The following is a 7,212-nucleotide window of genomic DNA, read 5'->3' on the forward strand; positions in this document are numbered from 1 at the left end:
AGGAGACAGTCCTCATTTAAATGTTACCCCATATCACCCAGTTTATCGCAATGTGACTTTTTGGTGTAATCAAACTAAATTTATCACATATTTTGAGCCACACGCAAGTCGATTTAGCAAACTTCCAATATGATTTTCCAAGGGAATTTGGCTCATTTGTGGAGACAGAGCCTGGCAGGGCATACCTTCATATATAGAAGGTGGCCCCTGTGCGCTTGGACAACTTACCATAATAGCCCCCAGCGTTAAAGAGGTAGTCAAAAAGAAAAGTAGAAAAATCAGATCTTCCACAGGACATCAGTTTGAATGTGACTGTGACAGTAACTTTCACCCACGGAACTCTGGAACTTCAATTATCACAAGCATTTTTTTACCTCAGGTGAGCTCTTCATTTGCTCTGAAACAGTTAAACAAGTTGGGATGTTGGCTCAGTAAAGAAGTAAATGCAACATCAATTACAATTAGTGACTTGTTGACAGATGAAGACGCAGTCAAACATGCCACTTTACAAAACAGAGCTGCCCTTGATTTGCTTGTACTAGCTCATGGGCATGGCTGTGAGGATTTTCAAGGGTTGTGACGCATTAATTTATCAGATCATTCTGTTTCCATTCATAAACAGTTGCACAATTTAAAGAATTTAGCTAACCAAATTACTACAAGCAATCAAACGTGGCTGGACAGTTTGTTCGAAGGTTGGAGCTTTGCCTCTTGGCTAAAAGCACTCTGTAAAATAGGCTTGTTTATTCTATTAGTAGTAGTTGTGTTATTAGTGTTTTTACCCTGCATACTCCAGTGTATAAGGAAAATAATGAGTAAAACAGTTTCTAGCATTTTAGATGTTCAATGAAATGGGGGAGATGTTGGGGAGGGAATAGAAAAATCTTACGAGTGCCTAGCAAGTAGTTCTGAAATAGAGATGTTAGCATACTTTGACATAGACGCTGAAAACATACATGTGAAGGCTTGAGGCCTCTTCCTTTGTTTAGATAATACCAAATGCCACAAATACCAAAGAACCAACAGACATCCTGTCCCAAGCCTGGCAGGAAAGATCTGAAGATAAGGGTTACAGATAAGAAAGCCATAAAACATGGTAATTTAGTAGTTCCTAAAGGTTGCATGCAAATATTAGGAAATTAGTATATTGTATTAGATTGGTTATTGGATATTAGAATATTCACCATAGAAGAACACTTATTGTATTGTAAACGGGAAATCGCTCTCTTACCTCTAATCTCTTACCTCTCTCTTTAAGCTCTCTCTTACCCCCTTGCTCTTATCACTCTCCATGCTCAACACTCTCTCTTACACCCATGCCTTATAATAAAATACAAACCTGAAGAACAGAAAATAGTAAGCTCCTGAGTCTGTCCAGCGACTCTCACAAACCCTCACAAACCCTTCTCCTCCACTGGGGACAGCAGGACAGGAAAAGCCACTGGCTCGAGAGAAGGGCAGTTCAGCAGCAGAGGAAAGCTGGGCGTGCTGGCAGAGCACAGCAGGGACTTTGGGCACCAAGTGCCCTCGGTGGGCACATGTCCAGCTGCTCCCTGGACAGCAGAGCCCCAGTGTGGGACAGCTGCTCAGGAAGGGAACTGCTGGCTCGGGGTCACTGCTGGAGCTTGTCCACTTGAGCCTTTTGTCCCAGCCCTGTGCCCTCCCAAATTCTCTCCCACTGGAGCACTGCCAGCGCTGGTTCAGTCTCTGGAGCCAGAGCCTGCCCTGGACAACATTAACTTCAGCCCAGCCACACCCTGAACCTGCCCCCAGGCACCCTTGGCAGTCCCTGCACAGCTTCCCATTGCTGCAGGAATAGAGAAACAGCCCCAGTGCCCGCAAAGAGGCACTAAGCACGTTCAGGACTTAACTCCGGTTCCAGGTGCTCCTTGAATGTAAATGCTGGAATCAGCAAGGCTGGCAGCAGGACCTGCCATGGGAATGCCCGCACCCCGTTTCATGGGAACAGCCCCCCGAGAGCGTTTTCCCCAGCCCTGCCAAAGGGAAAGAGTCTCTGGGAACACTGACACCTTTGTGGGGCTGTCCCAGGGACCAGAGCGCTCTGGGTGGTGACGCTCAGACTGTGAGAGGGGAGAATCGCAGCCTCCCCGCGTGGGGAGGAAAAGGAAGAAGTGACTCTGGGCTGGGGACAGAGCAGCATGTGCTGTGCGTGCCCCTCATCCCCACGGAGCTCTGAGCCCGGCCCCCTCCCAGCTCAGCCCCCGCAGCGCACACGGCTCCCCCGAGCTGCCCCAAAGCGGCTCCAGCAAAGGCGGCTTCCTGCAGCCCCCGCTCGGAGCAGACACTGCCTGCCCACTCCCCACACAGCCTGTGATATATGATATAATGTAATTCGTGTAAAGTTGTACCATAATGTAGAATAAGCAATGTTTGTATGAACGAAATAATAAAGCTCAGAAACAAAAAAAAAAAGACCAGCCAAAAAGGACACAGATGACTTCATCACATCATTGGAACCTCCAAAAAAAACAGGGCAGCCCAGATTAAGAACTAAATGGTCCTAGCCGAAGTGGAGATGGCTCTTTCAGGGACCACCCAAGCAATCAGAAGTTGATAAGCACCCACTACCTAGATACCCAGAGACATGGGGAAAAATACATCTGAATGCCCTGTTTCCCATAAACTAAGACCGGCAAGTTACATCTCAATACCACCTTCCCGAAAGCCAGGACATGCCTCCATCAGAATTCATTGTCTCCCAGAATATAGTTTTGTCCAGCCCAACACAGTGAAAGAAAACCACATGAATATGCGAAACGAGGAAAGAAGACAAAGACCTCCACTCCGGGGAAGAAAAGATGTATAAAAACTGGGCTAACAAAAGCGGTTTTGTGAACATTAGGGGATCTGGTGCCATAGAGATCAGATCAGAGTGTGTTCACCTGGTGACGACCCCGGGCTCGGCGTCGTCCCTTACGATTGTGGATTTTGTGGACCATATCCTGGTCAAGAAATAAATTATCGTTTATTTTTGATTACACTTAATTCAGCTTAATCTCTTTATTATCTATAACGGAGCCCTCTTCTCCTGCCCGCCCATCTCCGCAGCCGTGGCAAACACACGCAACAGGAGGCAGGAGAGCAACAAGATCCCGCTCGCTGCTGCTCCCGGCTCCCAGCCCACAGCTCATCCCCAGGGCCCGACCTTGTCCGTGCGTGTCCCGCAGCTCCTGCGATGCCACAAGTCCAGCACAGCCCCGGCTCTTTATGCAGCCCTGGCTCTCCTGTGGGTGCGGCTTTTCCTGTTCAGAGGCAGCAGGATAATTCATGGAAATAAGGCATTTTACTGCAGCATAAAGGGAACGTGGAGACATCCCTGTGGAGTCAGATGATTGAATTATTTTCCTGGACAAACAGGAAAAGGGTGGATTGCTTCCCACTGCCCTCTGGTTGAGATAGATATAATATTGGGAAGGAAAACTTCCGTGGGTTATTTGGGAGAATAAAATTCCCACAGCAGCAGTGGCTGCCCCATTCCAAGACAGGGACACCCTCAACTGTCTCAGATTGCTCCAAGCACCGTCCAACCTGGCCTTCCTTGGACACCTCACCAGCAGAGAAAGCAAAGCAGGAACAGTGCCTGGCTGCAGCTTTCTTGGCAGGGGACATCCCACACCTGACAGTAACAGAGCACTGGGCTTTGGCAGAGGACATTCAACACCCAACCAGAGAAGGGTGCCTGAATTGGTTTTCCCTTAGGATGTGGACACACAAATTCTGCTCCACAGCCTCCAAACAAGCACTGGAGTTTGGATATCCTAGTTCATCCACTCCAAGCTGTGCCTGATCCCCACCTTATCCCCAGCCCAGAGCACTGAGTGCCACATCCAGCCCTTCCTTTGACACCCCCAGGGATGGGCACTCCAAACCTCCCTGGGCAGCCCCTGCCAAGGCCTGAGCACCCTTTCCGTGGAGAAATTGCTGATGCTGTCCAACCTGAGCCTGCCCTGGCCCAGCCTGAGCCCATTTCCCCTTGTCCTGTCCCTGTTCCCTGGCAGCACAGCCCGACCCCCCCTGGCTGTCCCCTCCTGGCAGGGAGTTGTGCAGAGCCACAAGGTCCCCCTGAGGCTCCTTTTCTCCAGGCTGAGCCCCTTTCCCAGCTCCCTCAGCCTCTCCTGGGGCTCCAGCCCCTTCCCCAGCTCCGTTCCCTTCCCTGGACTCGCTGCAGCCCCTCCAGGGCTCTCCTGTCAGGAGGGGCCCAGAGCTGCCCCCAGCACTGGAGGTGTCCCAGCAGTGCCAGCACAGGGGACAGGCACTGCCCTGGCCCTGCTGCCACCCCAGAGCTGGCACAGCCCAGAGGCTACTGGCCTCTTGCCCACCTGGGCACACCTGGGCTCCTATGGCTTTAACTGGGATCATGGTTGGAGACAAAGATAGGACCCTCTGTGATCTATATGACAAAAGCCATTTTATTTTTCTGAACCCTTCTTAAATAGGAGGTTGAAATTTCCCTGCTCATGAGAGGTGATTGGTTTGGAGTTCAGGCTGCTCAGCTCTCTGACCAGTGATGTGTGTGCAGTTTAGAATGGAATGTAGTTGGGTGAAATCTGTGTTTGGGTTTGAATATATCTTATCATTATTCACACAGGTGGCTGTTTTTGAACCAGGCTAATAAAATTGCATTTCTTATCTATGGCTGAATTAATTACCTAGCCACAAGCCTGCTTGTGCTGTGACAATTCCCAGTTTCTTTTTTGATTTAAAAGATGCAAGTTGTTCTGTCATTTTGATTGCAAGGCCCCTTTGCAGATGAGATGACACAGACAGCCTGTGTTTAATTTGGATGAAGGCTTTTTACCCGTGGATTTATTGCTCCCATGTGACATCTTTGAAGTGTGGGCTTGTTGCTCCCAAGATACCTCATCTTGCGGAAATTTTTTCTTTTATCTGAATGAAGCAGACAAGACTTCTGGGTTGCTTTAGAAAATGTGGTTTATTTTTCTTATTTTCTACGCAGGCAGAAAGGGTAAGTTCATCTTAGAGATGTTCATAGCATGGGTCAGAAGTCACAGGATGTGGAGGGCAATAGTCCCTCAGCAGAGAAACTCCCTGCGCTCTTGCGGAGGAGCAAGTGCTGAGGGGCAAAAGGGTTTATCACTCTCCCTAGAGACAGAGCTGCCAAGCGAGTCCCATTATAGTTGGTGGTGAGAAGGAAGTACCCCCCACCGTGCTCTGTTTCTTCATGTAAATAGCCTGTACCCCGTTGGTCTCTTTCCCTGGTTTTAGTTTTAAGCCGTCAGACTATTTGCCCTGTTGCTCTACCCCTTCCCCTGCCTTCCCCATATAAATCCCTGTTTCTCTCCAGTTTGGGGGAGCTCTCTGACTCTGTCACCCCCCACAGAGTGGCCTCCTGTAATAAGGGCTTTGCTCTCAGTGGAACACTATAGGAGGCTCCTGTCCTTTATCCCCGTGTCGCCCGAAGCATGACTCCACAGGAGAGCGAGAAATGCCTAGAGTTGAAGTCACTCGCCGCTAAGGGACGTGCCTGTGCCCCTTGGGACATCCCCTGCTGGACGCCTCTCCAGGAAGGTTGTGGCACCTCAGGATTGTCCAGGAAGAACAGCACCAAACCCCTGGACTGTGTCACAGAGCCCCAGTGTGGGACAGCTGCTCAGGAAAGGAACTGCTGGCTCAGGGTTACTCTGGAGCTTGTCCACTTTAGCCACTTTCCCCAGCCTTATCCACTCCTGAATTCTCTCCCACTGGATAATTGCCAGCGCTGGTTCAGTCTCAGGAGCCAGAGGCTGCCCTGGACAACATTAACTCCAGCCCAGCCACACCCTGAACCTGCCCCCAGGCACCCTTGGCAGTCCCTGCACAGCTTCCCATTGCTGCAGGAACAGGGAAAAAGCCCCAGCGACTGTGTCAGTTCCCGCAGAGAGGCACTAAGCACATTCAGGGCATAACTCGGGATCCTGGTTTGCAAGACAGGTATTTGCCAATGTCCTATTTTGAAGGACAGGTGTCTGCCAATAAAGGCAGAAGCTCCTCTTTGAAATAGAGAATGTAAATCCTCTCCCTCCCGAGTATTATAATTTTTGAATCAGGAACTCTCAGGCAGAGATAAGGGCGTAGGATAAACAGCTATTTACTAATATATCTAACTGGACAAACAGAAACAACAGCAGCTATGAAAATTAAAAACAAAACAGAACAAATAACTCAGTTCCAGTCCTTCTTCCAGCCGCAGCCACACTCTCCCCGCTCTCGGTCCCGGTGGTGGAAGGCGGGGCAGGGTCCGCGCTGCTGCGGAGGTGGAAGATGGTGTGCGGAAAGGCGGCAGCGGCAGCTGCGTCCCACATAGGAGAAAGGGTGGAGGAAGGGCTCTCTGCTCACTGTTTGGGTTTTTGGTGGTCAGCTGTGGTCTTAGAGGCAGTAGGCTGGATGCTGAAGAGATGCAGGGCAACGTCCCACCGCGGAGAACCTCGCTCCGCGGCGTTCGGACTGCGTGGGCTGGAGACAAGCAGTCCTGACCTCCCTCAAACCCCGCCGACGAGAGTGAAAAACCCCGGAAGCCAGCCCCCACCTACCCCTTTGTCTCAGGTCCTAAAAAGAACCTGGGCGTAACCCGGCAGGCTTCCTTAGCATAATAACGGGAAAAATTCTTTAAACTGGGACAGTAAGGGAACAAGCTCCAACCCCCAATAGCCAAGAAAGGCAGAAGCTTCTCCCTGAGATGGAGAGTACAGACCCCCCCATCCTTCCAAATTATCATAATTTTGGAATCAGGAGCTGTCAGGCAGGAATATCAGTTCTTTACTGATATATATATATATGTGTGTGTGTGTGTGTGTGTGTGTGTGTGTAAAACAAGGCAAACAAAATAACAACAGCTATGTGAGATACTACATCGTGATTCGTGTCATTATGAAAATACACCATGGGATAAATATTGTGAAAAACACGGTTCACTGTTTTGGGAGAATTAAAGGCTTTAATAAAAAAGACAATAGGAGACATACATAAAGCCAAGGGTTAAAATCGGCCAACACCGTTGGGTGTTGGAGAACACCCCTTTAAATACGTTTTACAATCCATCCATTTGTTACATATTCATAGACCTTCATGCATAGTCAACTGTTTCTGGGAACTGTTTAGCACGGCCACACCTCGGGTCCGCCTTTTTAGAGCGTGCGTGTTTCTTGGCTTGTGGTTTTATTCTTCTCCTTATCCCTTTTAATTTGGGTAGTG

At 49.5% G+C, this 7,212-nt stretch overlaps 1 long non-coding RNA gene across 1 annotated transcript; it reads right to left on the bottom strand.

Moving 5' to 3' along the window:
• Positions 1 to 6,085: 6,085 nt before the first annotated feature.
• LOC130250767 (uncharacterized) lies at positions 6,086 to 6,705 on the bottom strand. The gene is made up of 2 exons (XR_008840040.1): positions 6,358 to 6,705; positions 6,086 to 6,267 (listed from the first exon to the last, which is right to left on the bottom strand). It is a non-coding gene; the product is annotated as an uncharacterized LOC130250767 (long non-coding RNA).
• Between the last annotated feature and the right edge of the window lie 507 nt (positions 6,706 to 7,212).

The sequence above is a fragment of the Oenanthe melanoleuca genome, chromosome 3 (assembly GCF_029582105.1).
Source record: "Oenanthe melanoleuca isolate GR-GAL-2019-014 chromosome 3, OMel1.0, whole genome shotgun sequence".
NCBI lineage: Eukaryota > Metazoa > Chordata > Aves > Passeriformes > Muscicapidae > Oenanthe > Oenanthe melanoleuca.